This window comes from Barbus barbus (genome assembly GCF_936440315.1).
Source record: "Barbus barbus genome assembly, chromosome: 43".
NCBI classification, from domain to species: Eukaryota; Metazoa; Chordata; class Actinopteri; order Cypriniformes; family Cyprinidae; genus Barbus; species Barbus barbus.
Genome location: NC_136721.1, coordinates 24,939,594 through 24,966,428, shown reverse-complemented (window position 1 = coordinate 24,966,428; position 26,835 = coordinate 24,939,594). Strand labels below are relative to the sequence as shown.

The following is a 26,835-nucleotide window of genomic DNA, read 5'->3' as shown; positions in this document are numbered from 1 at the left end:
CTGATTGGCTGTTTCACAGTGGTAATTTTTGGAGAAAAAACAGCACTCTTCATTTAAACTATATATTGATTAACTATATGAAGTGGTATAAATATATTAGGGATGTAACGATTCACTCAACTCACGATTTTAAGTTTTCGATTCACGATTGTTTTATTTAACAAAATTAGATTTAAGACAAATTATAAATTAAAAGTGTCGTTTTATTATTGCTTGGACAAAATGCAGCATGTTTCTATGTGAAATTGAAATATAAAACTATAATAATATACTAATATAGCACTTGCATATTATTGCTCTTTTGTTGGTTTTGATTACTTCTATTCTCCTCATTTTGTAAGTCGCTTTGGATAAAAGCCTCTGCTAAATAACAAAATGTAAATATAATGTAAATAACAAAACTAAATTGAAATTTTAAAACAAGCTCCAAATCAAATAAGTAACACAAAATAAATCTCTCCATATAAACAAAATAAGGCTTTGTCTGCTCTTTCCATTTAAAATGAGAGGCAACCACTGCATTTTAATCATGATCCAAACAAAGATGCTGCATACATGCATCATGAGCAGTTTTTAATCTAAAATAGATTGTATAATTTCGAAATTTGAAGCAAAAACAGAATGGTCTGACTTCAGTTTGGTGAAACTATACATGAAAAAAATATATGCATGAAACAGAAACAGTAGACAAGCTGAATGAGACACAGATTCACTCTCGGCCAGCAGGTGGCGCTTTAAGCATTTCCTTTGTTTCTGCTGTAAACAAAGCAGCGCTGCACTTACGAACTTTAACATGCATTATACAGAGGCAAAATGAAAAGAAAAAATACCATCTACACTTTTCTAAAGACAGTAAGTTCCCCTCAGACATACATTCATATAAACTCCTACCCCGAATTGAATCATGATTTGTTTATCATCTCAATCGATTTGAATCGTCACATATATGAATCGATTTTCAACCGGCTCACGGTTAATCGTTACATCCCTAAAATACATATTTTCTGCCCCCATGTCTTGAATTTGTGATTTTAATAGACTGAATCATGCAGTGAAAGAATGCACTCTAAATGCGTACACGCACTAGTCTCTAGACTTCACGTAATGTATGCGTGCACTCTGTGGGTGTGTTTTGAATGTTTTTGCAAATACTCGATAATGTCCAATCATACATCGTTAAAATAACAATTCCGATATTATCGCAGATGATATATATCGCACACCCCTAGGTCAGACTCAGGACTGCACATTAAATCGTAATTAAGTTGCGATTGTCATGCGTATCTTTCAGTGAACACACGGTTCTGTGATCCAAGTTTATTATAGTTTTATTCTTATATCGTTTTCAAATTTGCTGTAAAATTCAGTCTAGTTTTTATCAGCTTCATTAATATTTTTGTTAGTTTTAGTTAAGTTTTTATTTTAACACTTATTTTTTATGTAGTTTTTAGTTTCAAGTTTAGCAGAATCCACAGATCACTTCCAGAGCGAAGGCCAAAATGTAACCTTTAGTGAGGCAAATGTCTAGCGACACAATTAACGCATGCTGAGATTGATTAGATGGTTAAAGTATACAAATACACGCCAAAGGAAGCCGTCAAGCCTTTTTACTAAATAAATGTACACAAGTTGTGCTTAATGTCATATCTAATGGTGTGTTGAGATATTTAATATGAAAATAAATGTAGCCTAATTTGGTTATATTAGATGTCTTTGTTCTTATTTAACCATAATCATGATATTGTCGTGTCTTGCTCACTTTTCCGTGAACAGCCGCACATAAATCATAACTGGAACTAATGAAATTCAATAACGGCAATCGTATTTAACAATAAAGGCTCGTGTATGTGCGGTGTTTAGGGGAAAAAATGATGCTGTCAAATAAAAATATAGAAAATGACAAATAATCTTAACTACAAGCAACAGCACAAATAAATCCAATAAAGATACAAATCAAAATATAGCTGCGAGCAGCGATGACGGGCCCAAGCCGTCAGCATACGCCACCCCGGTGGCATCGATAAAACGGTGCCCAGCGAGCACACACATTACAGTAACCCTCTGGCAGTTTGGTTTTAAGGGATACGGCAATTAAAGGGTTAATCCAAACCATCAACTCTGTGAAACACACACACACAGAACAACATATAAAACTTTAAATTCTGTGAAAATATATTTTTCATTGGTAGTTGATGTTAGTTAATGCATTTACTAATGCTAACAAATGAGAAATTATTATAGTTACCAAAGGTTTTAATGATTTATAAGCATTTTTTAATGATTTATTTTTCCATTAACTAACATGAATAATTTATTCTAACACAAATGAATAAAGTAAAACATATATTGTTAATATTTAATGTTATTTGTGAATTAACCAATGTTAAAAACAACATTATTTAACTGTTGTTAATTTACATCATTAATAAATATATACCATTTAATGTTTATCAAAATCAATTCCAAAATGTGTTAATATATTATTACATTTTAAAGTTTTATCTTTTGAACATGACTATTTTTCTAATATTAAAAATATTTTGTTCATTGTAAGTTCATACTATCAATGAAGAATTAACATGCTGTAAAAAATATATTTTTCATTGTTAGTTCATGTTAATTAATGCATTCCCTACTGTTAACAAAAGAGACTTAATTATAAAGTGTTATCAAAACCTTTAATGCTTTATAAGCATTTTTTAAGGATTTTATTGAGAAGTTTAAACAGACTCTCTCTCTCTCTCTCTCTCTCTCTCTCTCTCTCTCTCCCCCTCCACACTCACTGAACTCACACAGTCAGTCACCCACCCAGTCACCTACCGCACACATTAGAAGCACAGAGACAGGAGATCTCTGATAGTTTTAATTTTCTGCTCTCCATAGTGTATTGTAAATTCATGAAATTAATCACATATCTCAGACTGTCTTGTTCTGTGTATGTAATTTTTTATGAAGTGTTTGGAAGCTGCTCTTTAAAGATAAAAAAAAAGTGTTATTTTTTACTGTAACTTTAATAAATTGCCATTAAATCACCGTTCAAGATATCCTAAATCAGTCCGCAATGTAGCATCTTCAGTATCTTGGAAGCATGTGAAAAAATGTTTGGTGTGAATTTTTGGTTTCTGCTTGAAGGAGTATGAATTTGTTTACAGCCCGTTTAAAAAAAAAAAAAACACATAAAAAAAAAAAATAGCCGATTTCCTGTTGGTCGTAGCTAATGACTGTAAATTAGAAAGTTGTCCGGATTAATAAGAACAATTTATGTACCGAGTTTGGTGTCTGTAGCTATCATTATATATATATATATATATATATATATATATATATATATATATATATATATATATATATATATATATATATATATATATAATCATTAATAATTATATACCATTTAATGTTGATCAATATTAATTCCAAAATGTGTTTATATATTATTACATTTTAAAGTTTATCTTTTGAACATGACTAATTTTCTAACATTAAAAAGATTAATAAATGCTTTAAAAAAATTGTTCTTTGTTAGTTCATACTATCATGGAAGAATTAACATGCTGTAAAAAATATATTTTTCATTGTTAGTTCACGTTAATTAATGCATTTCCTAATGTTAAGAATTGAGACCTTATTATAAAGTGTTATCAAAATCTTTAATGATTTATAAGCATTTTTTAAAGATTTTAAAAAACAGACCCTCTCTCTCTCTTTCTCTCTCTCACCCACTGGCTCAATCCACACAGTCACTCACACAGTCACTCACAGCCCACCCCACCCCCACCCCTCACTCAGCAGCAGTGACAGGGATCTCTCACTCAGAAGCAGTCTAAGTCTAACTCTCTGATAGTTTTCAAATTTTCTCCTCTGCATAGTGTATTGTAAATTCATGAAATTAATCACATATCCTCAGACTGTATTGTTCTGTGTATGTAATTTTTTATGAAGTGTTTGGAAGCTGCTCTTAAAAGATTAAAAAAAAAAAAAAATGATCTTTTTTACTGTAACTTTAATAAATTGCCATTAAATCATCGTTCAAGATATCCTAAATCCGTCCGCAATTTAGCATCTTCAGTATTTTGGCATCATGATAAAAAATGTTTGGTGTGATTTCCGTGTTTCTGCTTGGAGGAGTATTAATTTGTTTACAGCCCGTTTTTAAAAAAAACCCACATTAAAATAAATATAGCCGACTTCCTGTTGGTCGTAGCTAATGACTGTAAATTAGAAAGTTGTCCGGATTAATTAGAACAATTTATGTACCGAGTTTGGGGTCTGTAGCTAAAACTAACCCCCTCATTTTTGACAAAAGGTGGCGCTATAGAGTGCCTCTTCCACGCCCGTTTATGAGCTTTTTCCAGTTTCTAACTATCATTAATACTCATATGTGTGTTGAGTTTCATGACATTCTAAACATGTTATCTGCCTCAAAATCACCAGAAACGAATTTTCAACTTTGACACGTTGCCATGGCAACACAGTTTTAGATATCAATATTCCCTTCACAGTTTTACATCGGCCGTGTTTTGACATTATTCTGGTGAAGTTTGAAGCAAATCGAGTAAAAATAAGATGCTGAATTCAAATCATTTTGAAAACGACACACTTCCTGCAGCCAGTTGGTGGCGCTATAACTTTCAGTCATAATAGTCACATCTATCCGATCGGCATCATACAACGAACAAATCACTGAAGTTTGATCTACATCATACAATGTATGTTGACGTTATTAGGCATTTCCTGGGTCTCATTTTTCGCCATAAATTCATCGCCTCGCCACGGGCAAACCGTTCGACATATCAAAAATATCTTCGCAATTTAGCGTCCCCAATGTCTTGAGATCATGTTCACCGAGTTTGGTGGCAATCGTATGGAAATCCTCAGAGGAGTATATCAAATTCCAGAGCATGCGCTTTTTAAACAGCCCTGAATAGCCGACTTCCTGTTGGGCGGAGCCTAAGACATGCTGCGCGGAAGTTGTTCGGCTCAATGAGTTCTATATGTGTACCGAGTTTCATATGAATACGTGCAAGTATGTGTGAGCTATACATCAAGTTTTCTGACAATTTTCCAGGGGGCGCCGTAGAGCCCCTGTGCCACGCCCGGGTCCCAGCCTCAGCGGCGTCCTAATGGCCGCAGGTTCCAATGTGCGTGCCAATTTTCGAGAGTTTTCGGGCACGTTAAGGCCCCCAAAAGTGCCCGGATGATTGAAATAAAAAAAAAAAATATAGCTGCGAGCAGCGATGACGGGCCCAAGCCGCCAGTGCATATGCCACCCCGGTGGCATCGATAAAACGGTGCCCAGCGAGCACACACAATACAGTAACCCTCTGGCAGTTTGGTTTTAAGGGATACGGCAATTAAAGGGTTATTCCAAACCATCAACTCAGTGAAACACACACACACAGAACAACATATAAAACTTTAAATTCTGTGAAAATATATTTTTCATTGGTAGTTGATGTTAGTTAATGCATTTACTAATGCTAACAAATGAGAAATTATTATAGTTACCAAAGCTTTTAATGATTTATAAGCATTTTTTTTATGATTTATTTTTCCATTAACTAACATGAATAATTTTTACTAACACAAATAAAGTAAAAAATATATTGTTAATATTTAATGTTATTTGTGAATTAACCAATGTTAAAAAACAACATTATTTAACTGTTGTTAGTTAACATCAACAATAATTATATACCATTTAATGGTGATCAATATTAATTCCAAAATGAGTTAATATATTATTACATTTTAAAGTTTTATCTTTTGAGCATGACTATTTTTCTAATATTAAAAATATTATGTTCATTGTTAGCTCATTGTAAGTTCATACTATCAATGAAGAATTAACATGCTGTAAAAAATATATTTTTCATTGTTAGTTCATATTAATTAATGCATTCCCTACTGTTAACAATTGAGACTTAATTATAAAGTGTTATCAAAACCTTTAATGCTTTATAAGCATTTTTTAAGGATTTTATTGAGAAGTTTAAACAGACCCTCTCTCTCTCTCTCTCTCTCTCTCTTTCTTTCTCTCTCTCTCCCCCTCCACACTCACTGAACTCACACAGTCACTCACACCCCACCCCTCACTCAGAAGCAGTGACAGGGAGCTCTCACTCAGCAGCAGCTCTGATAGTTTTTTAATTTTCTCCTCTGCATAGTGTATTGTAAATTCATGAAATTAATCACATATCCTCAGACTGTATTGTTCTGTGTATGTAATTTTTTATGAAGTGTTTGGAAGCTGCTCTTAAAAAAAAAAAAAAAAAAAAAGAATTCTCTTTTTTACTGTAACTTTAATAAATTGCCATTAAATCATCGTTCAAGATATCCTAAATCCGTCCGCAATTTAGCATCTTCAGTATTTTGGCATCACTAGAAAAAATGTTTTGGTGTGATTTCTGTGTTTCTGTTTGGAGGAGTATGAATTTGTTTACAGCTCGTTTTAAAAAAAAACCCACATTAAAATAAATATAGCCGACTTCCTGTTGGTCGTAGCTAATGACTGTAAATTAGAAAGTTGTCCGGATTAATAAGAACAATTTATGTACCGAGTTTGGTGTCTGTAGCGATCATTATATATATATAATCATTAATAATTATATACCATTTAATGTTGATCAATATTAATTCCAAAATGTGTTAATATATTATTAAATTTTAAAGTTTATCTTTTGAACATGACTATTTTTCTAACATTAAAAAGATTAATAAATGCTTTAAAAAAAATTTTTCTTTGTTAGTTCATACTATCATGGAAGAATTAACATCCTGTAAAAATATATTTTTCATTGTTAGTTCATGTTAATGCATTTCCTAATGTTAAGAAATGAGACCTTATTATAAAGTGTTATCAAAATCTTTAATGATTTATAAGCATTTTTTAAAGATTTTAAAAAACAGACCCTCTCTCTCTTTTTCTCTCTCTCTCACCCACTGCCTCAATCCACACAGTCACTCACACAGTCACTCACACCCCACAACACCCCACCCCCACCCCTCACTCAGAAGCAGTGGCAGGAGCTCTCACTCAGCAGCAGCTCTGATAGTTTTTAAATTTTCTCCTAAGCATAGTGTATTGTAAATTCATGAAATTAATCACATATCCTCAGACTGTATTGTTCTGTGTATGTAATTTTTTATGAAGTGTTTGGAAGCTGCTCTTAAAAGATAAAAAAAAAAAAAAAATTATCTTTTTTACTGTAACTTTAATAAATTTCCATTAAATCATCGTTCAAGATATCCTAAATCCGTCCGCAATTTAGCATCTTCAGTATTTTGGCATCATGAGAAAAAATGTTTGGTGTGATTTCCGTGTTTCTGCTTGGAGGAGTATTAATTTGTTTACAGCCCGTTTAAAAAAAAACCCCACATTAAAATAAATATAGCCGATTTCCTGTTGGTCGTAGCTAATGACTGTAAATTAGAAAGTTGTCCGGATTAATAAGAACAATTTATGTACCGAGTTTGGTGTCTGTAGCTATCATTATATATATATAATCATTAATAATTATATACCATTTAATGTTGATGAATATTAATTCCAAAATGTGTTTATATATTATTACATTTTAAAGTTAATCTTTTGAACATGATTATTTTTCTAACATTAAAAAGATTAATAAATGCTTTAAAAAAAAAGTTATTTGTTAGTTCATACTATCATGGAAGAATTAACATGCTGTAAAAATATATTTTTCATTGTTAGTTCACGTTAATTAATGCATTTCCTAATGTTAAGAATTGAGACTTAATTATAAAGTGTTATCAAAATCTTTAATGATTTATAAGCATTTTTTAAAGATTTAAAAAAAACAGACCCTCTCTCTCTCTTTCTCTCTCTCACCCACTGCCTCAATCCACACAGTCACTCACACAGTCACTCACACCCCACCCCACCCCTCACTCAGCTGCAGGCTGACAGGACCTCTCACTCAGAAGCATTATATCAACTCTCTGATAGTTTTTAAATTTTCTCCTAAGCATAGTGTATTGTAAATTCATGAAATTAATCACATATCGTCAGACTGTATTGTTCTGTGTATGTAATTTTTTATGAAGTGTTTGGAAGCTGCTCTTAAAAGATAAAAAAAAATAAAAATTATCTTTTTTACTGTAACTTTAATAAATTGCCATTAAATCATCGTTCAAGATATCCTAAATCCGTCCGCAATTTAGCATCTTCAGTATTTTGGCATCATGATAAAAAATGTTTCGTGTGATTTCCGTGTTTCTGCTTGGAGGAGTATTAATTTGTTTACAGCCCGTTTTTAAAAAAAACCCACATTAAAATAAATATAGCCGACTTCCTGTTGGTCGTAGCTAATGACTGTAAATTAGAAAGTTGTCCGGATTAATAAGAACAATTTATGTACCGAGTTTGGTGTCTGTAGCTAAAACTAACCCCCCCATTTTTGACAAAAGGTTGCGCTATAGAGTGCCTCTTCCACGCCCGTTTATGAGCTTTTTCCAGTGTCTAACTATCATTAATACTGATATGTGTGTTGAGTTTCATGACATTCTAAACATGTTATCTGCCTCAAAATCACCAGAAACGAATTTTCAACTTTGACACGTTGCCATGGCAACATAAGTTTAGATATCAATATTCCCTCCACAGTTTTACATCGGCCGTGTTTTGACATTATTCTGGTGAAGTTTGAAGCAAATCGAGTAAAAATAAGATGCTGAATTCAAAGCATTTTGAAAACGACACACTTCCTGCAGCCAGTTGGTGGCGCTATAACTTTCAGTCATAATAGTCACATCTATCCGATCGGCATCATACAACGAACAAATCACTGAAGTTTGATCTGCATCATACAATGTATGTGGACGTTATTACGCATTTCCTGGGTCTCATTTTTCGCCATAACTTCATCGCCTCGCCACGGGCAAACCGTTCGACATATCAAAAATATCTTCGCAATTTAGCGTCCCCAATGTCTTGAGATCATGTTCACCGAGTTTGGTGGCAATCGTATGGAAATCCTCAGAGGAGTATATCAAATTCCAGAGCATGCGCTTTTTAAACAGCCCTGAATAGCCGACTTCCTGTTGGGCGGAGCCTAAAACATGCAGCATGAAAGTTGTTCAGCTCAATGAGTTCTATATGTGTACCGAGTTTCATATGAATACGTGCAAGTATGTGTGAGCTATACATCAAGCTTTCTGACAATTTTGCAGGGGGCGCCGTAGAGCCCCTGTGCCACGCCCGGGTCCCAGCCTCAGCGGCGTCCTAATGGCCGCAGGTTCCAATGTGTGTGCCAATTTTCAAGAGTTTTCGGGCACGTTAAGGCCCCCAAAAGTACCCGGATAGTCGAAATAAAAAATAATAAAAAAAAAATAAATAAATAAAAAAATAAATATAGCTGCGAGCAGCGATGACGGGCCCAAGCCGTCAGCATACGCCACCCCGGTGGCATCGATAAAACGGTGCCCAGCGAGCACAAGCATCACAGTAACCCTCTGGCAGTTTGGTTTTAAGGGATACGGCAATTAAAGGGTTAATCCAAACCATCAACTCTGTGAAACACACACACACACAGAACAACATATAAAACTTTAAATTCTGTGAAAATATATTTTTCATTGGTAGTTGATGTTAGTTAATGCATTTACTAATGCTAACAAATGAGAAATTATTATAGTTACCAAAGGTTTTAATGATTTATTTTTCCATTAACTAACATGAATATTTTTTTCTAACACAAATGAATAAAGTAAAAAATATATTGTTAATATTTAATGTTATTTGTGAATTAACCAATGTTAAAAAACAACATTATTTAACTGTTGTTAATTTACATCATTAATAAATATATACCATTTAATGTTGATCAAAATCAATTCCAAAATGTGTTAATATATTATTACATTTTAAAGTTTTATCTTTTGAACATGACTATTTTTCTAATATTAAAAATATTTTGTTCATTGTTAGTTCGTTGTAAGTTCATACTATCAATGAAGAATTAACATGCTGTAAAATATATATTTTTCATTGTTAGTTCATGTTAATTAATGCATTCCCTACTGTTAACAAATGAGACTTAATTATAAAGTGTTATCAAAACCTTTAATGCTTTATAAGCATTTTTTAAGGATTTTATTGAGAAGTTTAAACAGACCCTCTCTCTCTCTCTCTCTCTCCCCCTCCACACTCACTGAACTCACACAGTCAGTCACTCACCCAGTCACCCACCGCACACATTAGAAGCAGTGACAGGAGAACTCTGATAAGTTTTAAATTTTCTCCTCTCCATAGTGTATTGTAAATTCATGAAATTAATCACATATCCTCAGACTGTATTGTTCTGTGTATGTAATTTTTTATGAAGTGTTTGGAAGCTGCTCTTAAAAGATAAAAAAAAAAAAGTTCTCTTTTTTCTGTAACTTTAATAAATTGCCATTAAATCATCGTTCAAGATATCCTAAATCCGTCCACAATTTAGCATCTTCAGTATTTTGGCATCATGAGAAAAAATGTTTGGTGTGATTTCTGTGTTTCTGCTTGAAGGAGTATGAATTTGTTTACAGCCTGTTTAAAAAAAACCCACATTAAAATAAATATAGCCGACTTCCTGTTGGTCGTAGCTAATGACTGTAAATTAGAAAGTTGTCCGGATTAATAAGAACAATTTATGTACCGAGTTTGGTGTCTGTAGCTATCATTATATATATATATATATAAACATTAATAATTATATACCATTTAATGTTGTTCAATATTAATTCCAAAATGTGTTAATATATTATTAAATTTTAAAGTTTATCTTTTGAACATGACTATTTTTCTAACATTAAAAAGATTAATAAATGCTTTAAAAAAAAATTGTTCTTTGTTAGTTCATACTATCCTGGAAGAATTAACATGCTGTAAAAATATATTTTTCATTGTTAGTTCACGTTAATTAATGCATTTCCTAATGTTAAGAAATGAGACCTTATTATAAAGTGTTATCAAAACCTTTAATGCTTTATAAGCATTTTTTAAGGATTTTATTGAGAAGTTTAAACAGACCCTCTCTCTCTCTCTCTTTCTCTCCCCCTCCCCCTCCACACTCACTAAACTCACACAGTCAGTCACCCACCCAGTCACCCACCGCACACATTAGAAGCACAGAGACAGGAGAACTCTGATAAGTTTGAAAATTTTCTTTTCGCCATAGTGTATTGTAAATTCATGAAATAATCACATATCCTCAGACTGTCTTGTTCTGTGTATGTAATTTTTTATGAAGTGTTTGGAAGCTGCTCTTAAAAGATAAAAAAAAAAAAGTGTTCTTTTTTACTGTAACTTTAATAAATTGCCATTAAATCATCGTTCAAGATATCCTAAATCCGTCCGCAATTTAGCATCATCAGTATTTTGGCATCATGACAAAAAATGTTTGGTGTGATTTCCGTGTTTCTGATTGGAGGAGTATGAATTTGTTTACAGCCCGTTTAAAAAAAAAAAACACACATTAAAATAAATATAGCCGACTTCCTGTTGGTCGTAGCTAATGACTGTAAATTAGAAAGTTGTCCGGATTAATAAGAACAATTTATATACCGAGTTTGGTGTCTGTAGCTATTATATATATATATATATATATATATATATATATATACAAATTAATAATTATATACCATTTAATGTTGATCAATATTAATTCCAAAATGTGTTAATATATTATTAAATTTTAAAGTTTATCTTTTGAACGTGACTATTTTTCTAACATTAAAAAGATTAATAAATGCTTTAAAAAAAATTGCTCTTTGTTATTTCATACTATCATGGAAGAATTAACATGCTGTAAAAATATATTTTTCATTGTTAGTTCACGTTAATTAATGCATTTCCTAATGTTAAGAAATGAGACCTTATTATAAAGTGTTATCAAAATCTTTAATGATTTATAAGCATTTTTTTAAGATTTTAAAAAACAGACCCTCTCTCTCTTTCTCTCTCTCACCCACTGCCTCAATCCACACTCAATCCACACAGTCACTCACACAGTCACTCACAGCCCACCCCCACCCCTCACTCAGCAGCAGTGACAGGGAGCTCTCACTCAGAGGCAGGCTGGCAGGGAGCTCTCACTCAAAAGCAGCTCTGATAGTTTTTAAATTTTCTCCTCCGCATAGTGTATTGTAAATTCATGAAATTAATCCCATATCCTCAGACTGTATTGTTCTGTGTATGTAATTTTTTATGAAGTGTTTGGAAGCTGCTCTTAAAAGATAAAAAAAAAATGTTTTTTCTTGTTTACTGTAACTTTAATAAATTTCCATTAAATCATCGTTCAAGATATCCTAAATCCGTCCGCAATTTAGCATCATCAGTATTTTGGCATCATGAGAAAAAATGTTTGGTGTGATTTCCGTGTTTCTGTTTGGAGGAGTATGAATTTGTTTACAGCCCGTTTAAAAAAAAAACCCACATTAAAATAAATATAGCCGACTTCCTGTTGGTCGTAGCTAATGACTGTAAATTAGAAAGTTGTCCGGATTAATAAGAACAATTTATGTACCGAGTTTGGTGTCTGTAGCTAAAACTAACCCCCCCATTTTTGACAAAAGGTGGCGCTATAGAGTGTCTCTTCCACGCCCGTTTATGAGCTTTTTCCAGTTTCTAACTATCATTAAAATGGATATGTGTGTTGAGTTTCATGACATTCTAAACATGTTATCTGCCTCAAAATCACCAGAAACGAATTTTCAACTTTGACACGTTGCCATGGCAACACAATTTTAGATATCAATATTCCCTTCACAGTTTTACATCGGCCGTGTTTTGACATTATTCTGGTGAAGTTTGAAGCAAATCGAGTAAAAATAAGATGCTGAATTCAAAGCATTTTGAAAACGACACACTTCCTGCAGCCAGTTGGTGGCGCTATAACTTTCAGTCATAATAGTCACATCTATCCGATCGGCATCATACAACGAACAAATCTCTGAAGTTTGATCTACATCATACAATGTATGTGGACGTTATTAGGCATTTCCTGGGTCTCATTTTTCGCCATAACTTCATCGCCTCGCCACGGGCAAACCGTTCGACATATCAAAAATATCTTCGCAATTTAGCGTCCCCAATGTCTTGAGATCATGTTCACCGAGTTTGGTGGCAATCGTATGGAAATCCTCAGAGGAGTATATCAAATTCCAGAGCATGTGCTTTTTAAACAGCCCTGAATAGCCGACTTCCTGTTGGGCGGAGCCTAAGACATGCTGCACGGAAGTTGTTCGGCTCAATGAGTTCTATATGTGTACCGAGTTTCATATGAATACGTGCAAGTATGTGTGAGCTATACATCAAGTTTTCTGACAATTTTCCAGGGGGCGCCGTAGAGCCCCTGTGCCCCGCCCGGGTCCCAGCCTCAGCCGCGTCCTAATGGCCGCAGGTTCCAACGTGCGTGCCAATTTTCAAGAGTTTTCGGGCACGTTAAGGCCCCCAAAAGTACCCGGATAGTCGAAATAAAAAAAAATAAAAAAAAAATATAGCTGCGAGCAGCGATGACGGGCCCAAGCCGTCAGCATACGCCACCCCGGTGGCATCGATAAAACGGTGCCCAGCGAGCACAAGCATTACAGTAACCCTCTGGCAGTTTGGTTTTAAGGGATACGGCAATTAAAGGGTTAATCCAAACCATCAACTCTGTGAAACACACACACAGAACAACATATAAAACTTTAAATTCTGTCAAAATATATTTTTCATTGGTAGTTGATGTTAGTTAATGCATTTACTAATGCTAACAAATGAGAAATTATTATAGTTACCAAAGGTTTTAATGATTTATTTTTCCATTAACTAACATGAATAATTTTTTCTAACACAAATGAATAAAGTAAAAAATATATTGTTAATATTTAATGTTATTTGTGCATTAACCAATGTTAAAAAACAACATTATTCAACTGTTGTTAGTTAACATCAACAATAATTATATACCATTTAATGTTGATCAAAATCAATTCCAAAATGTGTTAATATATTATTAAATTTTAAAGTTTTATCTTTTGAACATGACTATTTTTCTAATATTAAAAATATTTTGTTCATTGTTAGTTCGTTGTAAGTTCATACTATCAATGAAGAATTAACATGCTGTAAAAAATATATCTTTCATTGTTAGTTCATGTTAATTAATGCATTCCCTACTGTTAACAAATGAGACTTAATTATAAAGTGTTATCAAAACCTTTAATGCTTTATAAGCATTTTTTAAGGATTTTATTGAGAAGTTTAAACAGACCCTCTCTCTCTCTCTCTCTCTCCCCCTCCACACTCACTGAACTCACACAGTCAGTCACCCACCCAGTCACCCACCGCACACATTAGAAGCACAGAGACAGGATATCTCTGATAAGTTTGAAAATTTTCTCCTCTGCATAGTGTATTGTAAATTCATGAAATTAATCACATATCCTCAGACTGTCTTGTTCTGTGTATGTAATTTTTTATGAAGTGTTTGGAAGCTGCTCTTAAAAGATAAAAAAAAAAAAGTTTTCTCTTTTTTCTGTAACTTTAATAAATTGCCATTAAAACACCGTTCAAGATATCCTAAATCCGTCCACAATTTAGCATCTTCAGTATTTTGGCATCATGAGAAAAAATGTTTGGTGTGATTTCTGTGTTTCTGTTTGGAGGAGTATGGATTTGTTTACAGCCTGTTTAAAAAAAAACCCACATTAAAATAAATATAGCCGACTTCCTGTTGGTCGTAGCTAATGACTGTAAATTAGAAAGTTGTCCGGATTAATAAGAACAATTTATGTACCGAGTTTGGTGTCTGTAGCTATCATTATATATATATAAACATTAATAATTATATACCATTTAATGTTGATCAATATTAATTCCAAAATGTGTTAATATATTATTACATTTTAAAGTTTATCTTTTGAACATGACTATTTTTCTAACATTAAAAAGATTAATAAATGCTTTAAAAAAATTGTTCTTTGTTAGTTCATACTATCATGGAAGAATTAACATGCTGTAAAAATATATTTTTCATTGTTAGTTCACGTTAATTAATGCATTTCCTAATGTTAAGAAATGAGACCTTATTATAAAGTGTTATCAAAATCTTTAATGATTTATAAGCATTTTTTAAAGATTTAAAAAAACAGACCCTCTCTCTCTTTCTCTCTCTCACCCACTGCCTCAATCCACACAGTCACTCACACAGTCACTCACAGCCCACCCCCTCCCCTCACTCAGCTGCAGGCTGACAGGGAGCTCTCACTCAAAAGCAGCTCTGATAGTTTTTAAATTTTCTCCTCTGCATAGTGTATTGTAAATTCATGAAATTAATCACATATTATCAGACTGTATTGTTCTGTGTATGTATTTTTTTATGAAGTGTTTGGAAGCTGCTCTTAAAAGATAAAAAAAAAAAAGTTTTCTCTTTTTTACTGTAACTTTAATAAATTGCCATTAAATCATCGTTCAAGATATCCTAAATCCGTCCGCAATTTAGCATCTTCAGTATTTTGGCATCATGAGAAAAAATGTTTGGTGTGATTTCCGTGTTTCTGTTTGGAGGAGTATGAATTTGTTTACAGCCCGTTTAAAAAAAAAACCCACATTAAAATAAATATAGCCGACGTCCTGTTGGTCTTAGCTAATGACTGTAAATTAGAAAGTTGTCCGGATTAATAAGAACAATTTATGTACCGAGTTTGGTATCTGTAGCTAAAACTAACCCCCCCATTTTTGACAAAAGGTGGCGCTATAGAGTGCCTCTTCCACGCCCGTTTATGAGCTTTTTCCAGTGTCTAACTATCATTAATACTGATATGTGTGTTGAGTTTCATGACATTCTAAACATGTTATCTGCCTCAAAATCACCAGAAACGAATTTTCAACTTTGACACATTGCCATGGCAACATAATTTTAGATATCAATATTCCCTTCACAGTTTTACATCGGCCGTGTTTTGACATTATTCTGGTGAAGTTTGAAGCAAATCGAGTAAAAATAAGATGCTGAATTCAAAGCATTTTGAAAACGACACACTTCCTGCAGCCAGTTGGTGGCGCTATAACTTTCAGTCATAATAGTCACATCTATCCGATCGGCATCATACAACGAACAAACCACTGAAGTTTGATCTACATCATACAATGTATGTGGACGTTATTAGGCATTTCCTGGGTCTCATTTTTCGCCATAACTTCATCGCCTCGCCACGGGCAAACCGTTCGACATATCAAAAATATCTTCGCAATTTAGCGTCCCCAATGTCTTGAGATCATGTTCACCGACTTTGGTGGCAATCGTATGGAAATCCTCAGAGGAGTATATCAAATTCCAGAGCATGCGCTTTTTAAACAGCCCTGAATAGCCGACTTCCTGTTGGGCGGAGCCTATGACATGCTGCTCGGAAGTTGTTCGGCTCAATGAGTTCTATATGTGTACCGAGTTTCATATGAATACGTGCAAGTATGTGTGAGCTATACATCAAGTTTTCTGACAATTTTCCAGGGGGCGCCGTAGAGCCCCTGTGCCACGCCCGGGTCCCAGCCTCAGCGGCGTCCTAATGGCCGCAGGTTCCAACGTGCGTGCAAATTTTCAAGAGTTTTCGGGCACGTTAAGGCCCCCAAAAGTACCCGGATAGTCGAAATAAAAAATAATAAAAAAAAAAAATAAAAAAAAAATAAATATAGCTGCGAGCAGCGATGACGGGCCCAAGCCGTCAGCATACGCCACCCCGGTGGCATCGATAAAACGGTGCCCAGCGAGCACAAGCATCACAGTAACCCTCTGGCAGTTTGGTTTTAAGGGATACGGCAATTAAAGGGTTAATCCAAACCATCAACTCTGTGAAACACACACACACAGAACATATAAAACTTTAAATTCTGTGAAAATATATTTTTCATTGGTAGTTGATGCTAGTTAATGCATTTACTAATGCTAACAAATGAGAAATTATTATAGTTACCAAAGCTTTTAATGATTTATAAGCATTTTTTAATGATTTATTTTTCCATTAACTAACATGAATAATTTTTTCTAACACAAATTAATAAAGTAAAAAATATATTGTTAATATTTAATGTTATTTGTGAATTAACCAATGTTAAAAAACAACATTATTTAACTGTTGTTAATTTACATCATTAATAAATATATACCATTTAATGTTGATCAAAATCAATTCCAAAATGTGTTAATATATTATTACATTTTAAAGTTTTATCTTTTGAACATGACTATTTTTCTAATATAAAAAATATATTTTTCATTGTTAGTTCATGTTAATTAATGCATTCACTACTGTTAACAAATGAGACTTAATTATAAAGTGTTATCAAAACCTTTAATGCTTTATAAGCATTTTTTAAGGATTTTATTGAGATGTTTAAACAGACCCTCTCTCTCTCTCCCTCTCTCTCTCCCCCTCCACACTCACTGAACTCACACAGTCAGTCACCCACCCAGTCACCCACCGCACACATTAGAAGCACAGAGACAGGAGAACTCTGATAGTTTTTAAATTTTCTCCTCCGCATAGTGTATTGTAAATTCATGAAATTAATCACATATCCTCAGACTGTATTGTTCTGTGTATGTAATTTTTTATAAAGTGTTTGGAAGCTGCTCTTAAAAGAAAAAAAAGAAAAGAAAAGTTCTCTTTTTTACTGTAATTTTAATAAATTGCCATTAAATCATCGTTCAAGATATCCTAAATCCGTCCGCAATTTAGCATCTTCAGTATTTTGGCATCATAAGAAAAAATGTTTGGTGTGATTTACGTGTTTCTGTTTGGAGGAGTATGAATTTGTTTACAGCCTGTTTAAAAACAAAACCCACATTAAAATAAATATAGCCGACTTCCTGTTGGTCGTAGCTAATGACTGTAAATTAGAAAGTTGTCCGGATTAATAAGAACAATTTATGTACCGAGTTTGGTGTCTGTAGCTATCATTATATATATATATAAACATTAATAATTATATACCATTTAATGTTGATCAATATTAATTCCAAAATGTGTTAATATATTATTACATTTTAAAGTTTATCTTTTGAACATGACTATTTTTCTAACATTAAAAAGATTAATAAATGCTTTAAAAAAATTGTTCTTTGTTAGTTCATACTATCATGGAAGAATTAACATGCTGTAAAAATATATTTTTCATTGTTAGTTCACGTTAATTAATGCATTTCCTAATGTTAAGAATTGAGACCTTATTTAATGATTTATAAGCATTTTTTAAAGATTTTAAAAAACAGACCCTCTCTCTCTCTTTCTCTCTCTCACCCACTGGCTCAATCCACACAGTCACTCACACAGTCACTCACACCCCACCCCACCCCCACCCCTCACTCAGCTGCAGTGACAGGGATCTCTCACTCAGCAGTCTAACAGCTTTCTGATAGTTTTTAAATTTTCTCCTAAGCATAGTGTATTGTAAATTCATGAAATTAATCACATATCCTCAGACTGTATTGTTCTGTGTATGTAATTTTTTATGAAGTGTTTGAAAGCTGCTCTTAAAAGATTAAAAAAAAAAAAAATCTCTTTTTTACTGTAACTTTAATAAATTGCCATTAAATCATCGTTCAAGATATCCTAAATCCGTCCGCAATTTAGCATCTTCAGTATTTTGGCATCATGATAAAAAATGTTTGGTGTGATTTCCTTGTTTTTGCTTGGAGGAGTATTAATTTGTTTACAGCCCGTTTTTAAAAAAAACCCACATTAAAATAAATAATGCCGACTTCCTGTTGGTCGTAGCTAATGACTGTAAATTAGAAAGTTGTCCGGATTAATAAGAACAATTTATGTACCGAGTTTGGTGTCTGTAGCTAAAACTAACCCCCCCATTTTTGACAAAAGGTGGCGCTATAGAGTGTCTCTTCCACGCCCGTTTATGAGCTTTTTCCAGTGTCTAACTATCATTAATACTGCTATGTGTGTTGAGTTTCATGACATTCTAAACATGTTATCTGCCTCAAAATCACCAGAAACGAATTTTCAACTTTGACACGTTGCCATGGTAACATAATTTTAGATATCAATATTCCCTTCACAGTTTTACATCGGCCGTGTTTTGACATTATTCTGGTGAAGTTTGAAGCAAATCGAGTAAAAATAAGATGCTGAATTCAAAGCATTTTGAAAACGACACACTTCCTGCAGCCAGTTGGTGGCGCTATAACTTTCAGTCATAATAGTCACATCTATCCGATCGGCATCATACAACGAACAAATCAATGAAGTTTGATCTACATCATACAATGTATGTGGACGTTATTAGGCATTTCCTGTGTCTCATTTTTCGCCATAACTTCATCGCCTCGCCACGGGCAAACCGTTCGACATATCAAAAATATCTTCGCAATTTAGCGTCCCCAATGTCTTGAGATCATGTTCACCGAGTTTGGTGGCAATCGTATGGAAATCCTCAGAGGAGTATATCAAATTCCAGAGCATGCGCTTTTTAAACAGCCCTGAATAGCCGACTTCCTGTTGGGCGGAGCCTAAAACATGCTGTGCGGAAGTTGTTCAGCTCAATGAGTTCTATATGTGTACCGAGTTTCATATGAATACGTGCAAGTATGTGTGAGCTATACATCAAGCTTTCTGACAATTTTGCAGGGGGCGCCGTAGAGCCCCTGTGCCACGCCCGGGTCCCAGCCTCAGCGGCGTCCTAATGGCCGCAGGTTCCAATGTGTGTGCCAATTTTCAAGAGTTTTCGGGCACGTTAAGGCCCCCAAAAGTACCCGGATAGTCGAAATAAAAAATAATAAAAAAAAATATAGCTGCGAGCAGCGATGACGGGCCCAAGCCGTCAGCATACGCCACCCCGGTGGCATCGATAAAACGGTGCCCAGCGAGCACAAGCATCACAGTAACCCTCTGGCAGTTTGGTTTTAAGGGATACGGCAATTAAAGGGTTATTCCAAACCATCAACTCTGTGAAACACACACACACAGAACAACATATAAAACTTTAAATTCTGTGAAAATATATTTTTCATTGGTAGTTGATGTTAGTTAATGCATTTACTAATGCTAACAAATGAGAAATTATTATAGTTACCAAAGGTTTTAATGATTTATAAGCATTTTTTAATGATTTATTTTTCCATTAACTAACATGAATAATTTATTCTAACACAAATGAATAAAGTAAAACATATATTGTTAATATTTAATGTTATTTGTGAATTAACCAATGTTAAAAACAACATTATTTAACTGTTGTTAATTTACATCATTAATAAATATATACCATTTAATGTTTATCAAAATCAATTCCAAAATGTGTTAATATATTATTACATTTTAAAGTTTTATCTTTTGAACATGACTATTTTTCTAATATTAAAAATATTTTGTTCATTGTTAGTTCGTTGTAAGTTCATACTATCAATGAAGAATTAACATGCTGTAAAAAATATATTTTTCATTGTTAGTTCATGTTAATTAATGCATTCCCTACTGTTAACAAAAGAGACTTAATTATAAAGTGTTATCAAAACCTTTAATGCTTTATAAGCATTTTTTAAGGATTTTATTGAGAAGTTTAAACAGACCCTCTCTCTCTCTCTCTCTCTCTCTCTCTCTCCCCCTCCACACTCACTGAACTCACACAGTCAGTCACCCACCCAGTCACCTACCGCACACATTAGGAGCACAGTGACAGGAGATCTCTGATAGTTTTAATTTTCTGCTCTCCATAGTGTATTGTAAATTCATGAAATTAATCACATATCTCAGACTGTCTTGTTCTGTGTATGTAATTTTTTATGAAGTGTTTGGAAGCTGCTCTTTAAAGATAAAAAAAAAAGTGTTCTTTTTTACTGTAACTTTAATAAATTGCCATTAAATCACCGTTCAAGATATCCTAAATCAGTCCGCAATGTAGCATCTTCAGTATCTTGGAAGCATGTGAAAAAATGTTTGGTGTGAATTTTTGGTTTCTGCTTGAAGGAGTATGAATTTGTTTACAGCCCGTTTAAAAAAAAAAAAAACACATAAAAAAAAAAAATAGCCGATTTCCTGTTGGTCGTAGCTAATGACTGTAAATTAGAAAGTTGTCCGGATTAATAAGAACAATTTATGTACCGAGTTTGGTGTCTGTAGCTATCATTATATATATATATATATATATAATCATTAATAATTATATACCATTTAATGTTGATCAATATTAATTCCAAAATGTGTTTATATATTATTACATTTTAAAGTTTATCTTTTGAACATGACTAATTTTCTAACATTAAAAAGATTAATAAATGCTTTAAAAAAATTGTTCTTTGTTAGTTCATACTATCATGGAAGAATTAACATGCTGTAAAAATATATTTTTCATTGTTAGTTCACGTTAATTAATGCATTTCCTAATGTTAAGAATTGAGACCTTATTATAAAGTGTTATCAAAATCTTTAATGATTTATAAGCATTTTTTAAAGATTTTAAAAAACAGACCCTCTCTCTCTCTTTCTCTCTCTCACCCACTGGCTCAATCCACACAGTCACTCACACAGTCACTCACACCCCACCCCCACCCCCACCCCTCACTCAGCTGCAGGCTGACAGGGATCTCTCACTCAGAAGCAGTCTAAGTCTAACTCTCTGATAGTTTTCAAATTTTCTCCTCTGCATAGTGTATTGTAAATTCATGAAATTAATCACATATCCTCAGACTGTATTGTTCTGTGTGTGTAATTTTTTATGAAGTGTTTGGAAGCTGCTCTTAAAAGATAAAAAAAAAAAAAAAATGATCTTTTTTACTGTAACTTTAATAAATTGCCATTAAATCATCGTTCAAGATATCCTAAATCCGTCCGCAATTTAGCATCTTCAGTATTTTGGCATCATGATAAAAAATGTTTGGTGTGATTTCCGTGTTTCTGCTTGGAGGAGTATTAATTTGTTTACAGCCCGTTTTTAAAAAAAACCCACATTAAAATAAATATAGCCGACTTCCTGTTGGTCGTAGCTAATGACTGTAAATTAGAAAGTTGTCCGGATTAATTAGAACAATTTATGTACCGAGTTTGGTGTCTGTAGCTAAAACTAACCCCCCCATTTTTGACAAAAGGTGGCGCTATAGAGTGCCTCTTCCACGCCCGTTTATGAGCTTTTTCCAGTGTCTAACTATCATTAATACTGATATGTGTGTTGAGTTTCATGACATTCTAAACATGTTATCTGCCTCAAAATCACCAGAAACGAATTTTCAACTTTGACACGTTGCCATGGCAACATAATTTTAGATATCAATATTCCCTTCACAGTTTTACATCGGCCATGTTTTGACATTATTCTGGTGAAGTTTGAAGCAAATAGAGTAAAAAGAAGATGCTGAATTCAAAGCATTTTGAAAACGACACACTTCCTGCAGCCAGTTGGTGGCGCTATAACTTTCAGTCATTATAGTCACATCTATCCGATCGGCATCATACAACGAACAAATCACTGAAGTTTGATCTACATCATACAATGTATGTGGACGTTATTAGGCATTTCCTGGGTCTCATTTTTCGCCATAACTTCATCGCCTCGCCAAGGGCAAACCGTTCGACATATCAAAAATATCTTCGCAATTTAGCGTCCCCAATGTCTTGAGATCATGTTCACCGAGTTTGGTGGCAATTGTATGGAAATCCTCAGAGGAGTATATCAAATTCCAGAGCATGCGCTTTTCAAACAGCCCTGAATAGCCGACTTCCTGTTGGGCGGAGCCTATGACATGCTGCGCGGAAGTTGTTCAGCTCAATGAGTTCTATATGTGTACCGAGTTTCATATGAATACGTGCAAGTATGTGTGAGCTATACATCAAGCTTTCTGACAATTTTCCAGGGGGCGCCGTAGAGCCCCTGTGCCACGCCCGGGTCCCAGCCTCAGCGGCGTCCTAATGGCCGCAGGTTCCAACGTGCGTGCCAATTTTCAAGAGTTTTCGGGCACGTTAAGGCCCCCAAAAGTGCCCGGATAGTCGAAATAAAAAATAAAAAAAATAAAAATAATAATCCTTAGAATATAGCTGCGAGCAGCGATGACGGGCCCAAGCCGTCAGCATACGCCACCCCGGTGGCATCGATAAAACGGTGCCCAGCGAGCACAAGCATTACAGTAACCCTCTGGCAGTTTGGTTTTAAGGGATACGGCAATTAAAGGGTTAATCCAAACCATCAACTCTGTGAAACACACACACACACAGAACAACATATAAAACTTTAAATTCTGTGAAAATATATTTTTCATTGGTAGTTGATGTTAGTTAATGCATTTACTAATGCTAACAAATGAGAAATTATTATAGTTACCAAAGGTTTTAATGATTTATTTTTCCATTAACTAACATGAATATTTTTTTCTAACACAAATGAATAAAGTAAAAAATATATTGTTAATATTTAATGTTATTTGTGAATTAACCAATGTTAAAAAACAACATTATTTAACTGTTGTTAATTTACATCATTAATAAATATATACCATTTAATGTTGATCAAAATCAATTCCAAAATGTGTTAATATATTATTACATTTTAAAGTTTTATCTTTTGAACATGACTATTTTTCTAATATTAAAAATATTTTGTTCATTGTTAGTTCATTGTAAGTTCATACTATCAATGAAGAATTAACATGCTGTAAAATATATATTTTTCATTGTTAGTTCATGTTAATTAATGCATTCCCTACTGTTAACAAATGAGACTTAATTATAAAGTGTTATCAAAACCTTTAATGCTTTATAAGCATTTTTTAAGGATTTTATTGAGAAGTTTAAACAGACCCTCTCTCTCTCTCTCTCTCCCCCTCCACACTCACTGAACTCACACAGTCAGTCACTCACCCAGTCACCCACCGCACACATTAGAAGCAGTGACAGGAGAACTCTGATAAGTTTTAAATTTTCTCCTCTCCATAGTGTATTGTAAATTCATGAAATTAATCACATATCCTCAGACTGTATTGTTCTGTGTATGTAATTTTTTATGAAGTGTTTGGAAGCTGCTCTTAAAAGATAAAAAAAAAAAAGTTCTCTTTTTTCTGTAACTTTAATAAATTGCCATTAAATCATCGTTCAAGATATCCTAAATCCGTCCACAATTTAGCATCTTCAGTATTTTGGCATCATGAGAAAAAATGTTTGGTGTGATTTCTGTGTTTCTGCTTGAAGGAGTATGAATTTGTTTACAGCCTGTTTAAAAAAAACCCACATTAAAATAAATATAGCCGACTTCCTGTTGGTCGTAGCTAATGACTGTAAATTAGAAAGTTGTCCGGATTAATAAGAACAATTTATGTACCGAGTTTGGTGTCTGTAGCTATCATTATATATATATATATATAAACATTAATAATTATATACCATTTAATGTTGTTCAATATTAATTCCAAAATGTGTTAATATATTATTAAATTTTAAAGTTTATCTTTTGAACATGACTATTTTTCTAACATTAAAAAGATTAATAAATGCTTTAAAAAAAAATTGTTCTTTGTTAGTTCATACTATCCTGGAAGAATTAACATGCTGTAAAAATATATTTTTCATTGTTAGTTCACGTTAATTAATGCATTTCCTAATGTTAAGAAATGAGACCTTATTATAAAGTGTTATCAAAACCTTTAATGCTTTATAAGCATTTTTTAAGGATTTTATTGAGAAGTTTAAACAGACCCTCTCTCTCTCTCTCTTTCTCTCCCCCTCCCCCTCCACACTCACTAAACTCACACAGTCAGTCACCCACCCAGTCACCCACCGCACACATTAGAAGCACAGAGACAGGAGAACTCTGATAAGTTTGAAAATTTTCTTTTCGCCATAGTGTATTGTAAATTCATGAAATAATCACATATCCTGAGACTGTATTGTTCTGTGTATGTAATTTTTTATGAAGTGTTTGGAAGCTGCTCTTAAAAGATAAAAAAAAAAAGTGTTCTTTTTTACTGTAACTTTAATAAATTGCCATTAAATCATCGTTCAAGATATCCTAAATCCGTCCGCAATTTAGCATCATCAGTATTTTGGCATCATGACAAAAAATGTTTGGTGTGATTTCCGTGTTTCTGATTGGAGGAGTATGAATTTGTTTACAGCCCGTTTAAAAAAAAAAAACACACATTAAAATAAATATAGCCGACTTCCTGTTGGTCGTAGCTAATGACTGTAAATTAGAAAGTTGTCCGGATTAATAAGAACAATTTATATACCGAGTTTGGTGTCTGTAGCTATCATATATATATATATATATATATACAAATTAATAATTATATACCATTTAATGTTGATCAATATTAATTCCAAAATGTGTTAATATATTATTAAATTTTAAAGTTTATCTTTTGAACATGACTATTTTTCTAACATTAAAAAGATTAATAAATGCTTTAAAAAAAATTGCTCTTTGTTATTTCATACTATCATGGAAGAATTAACATGCTGTAAAAATATATTTTTCATTGTTAGTTCACGTTAATTAATGCATTTCCTAATGTTAAGAAATGAGACCTTATTATAAAGTGTTATCAAAATCTTTAATGATTTATAAGCATTTTTTTAAGATTTTAAAAAACAGACCCTCTCTCTCTTTCTCTCTCTCACCCACTGCCTCAATCCACACTCAATCCACACAGTCACTCACACAGTCACTCACAGCCCACCCCCACCCCTCACTCAGCAGCAGTGACAGGGAGCTCTCACTCAGAGGCAGGCTGGCAGGGAGCTCTCACTCAAAAGCAGCTCTGATAGTTTTTAAATTTTCTCCTCCGCATAGTGTATTGTAAATTCATGAAATTAATCCCATAACCTCAGACTGTATTGTTCTGTGTATGTAATTTTTTATGAAGTGTTTGGAAGCTGCTCTTAAAAGATAAAAAAAAAATGTTTTTTCTTGTTTACTGTAACTTTAATAAATTTCCATTAAATCATCGTTCAAGATATCCTAAATCCGTCCGCAATTTAGCATCATCAGTATTTTGGCATCATGAGAAAAAATGTTTGGTGTGATTTCCGTGTTTCTGTTTGGAGGAGTATGAATTTGTTTACAGCCCGTTTAAAAAAAAAACCCACATTAAAATAAATATAGCCGACTTCCTGTTGGTCGTAGCTAATGACTGTAAATTAGAAAGTTGTCCGGATTAATAAGAACAATTTATGTACCGAGTTTGGTGTCTGTAGCTATCATTATATATATATATATATATATATATAATCATTAATAATTATATACCATTTAATGTTGATCAATATTAATTCCAAAATGTGTTAATATATTATTACATTTGAAAGTTTATCTTTTGAACATGACTATTTTTCTAACATTAAAAAGATTAATAAATGCTTTAAAAAAATTGTTCTTTGTTAGTTCATACTATCATGGAAGAATTAACATGATGTAAAAATATATTTTTCATTGTTAGTTCACGTTAATTAATGCATTTCCTAATGTTAAGAATTGAGACCTTATTTAATGATTTATAAGCATTTTTTAAAGATTTTAAAAAACAGACCCTCTCTCTCTTTCTCTCTCTCACCCAGCTCCTCAATCCACACAGTCACTCACACAGTCACTCACACCCCACCCCACCCCACCCCTCACTCAGCTGCAGGCTGACAGGGATCTCTCACTCAGAAGCAGTCTAAGAGCTCTCTGATAGTTTTTAAATTTTCTCCTAAGCATAGTGTATTGTAAATTCATGAAATTAATCACATATCCTCAGACTGTATTGTTCTGTGTATGTAATTTTTTATGAAGTGTTTGGAAGCTGCTCTTAAAAGATAAAAAAAAAAAAAAATTATCTTTTTTACTGTAACTTTAATAAATTGCCATTAAATCATCGTTCA

The 26,835-nt window shown here is 33.2% G+C and overlaps 2 protein-coding genes across 2 annotated transcripts in view; one reads left to right on the top strand and one right to left on the bottom strand.

Annotated features, from left to right (window-relative positions):
- Positions 1-26,835, bottom strand: part of LOC306861931 (uncharacterized protein) — a 1,169,885-nt gene that overhangs the window by 441,442 nt on the left and 701,608 nt on the right. The window lies entirely within an intron of this gene.
- Positions 1-26,835, top strand: part of LOC306861923 (WD repeat-containing protein 7-like) — a 137,018-nt gene that overhangs the window by 28,048 nt on the left and 82,135 nt on the right. The window lies entirely within an intron of this gene.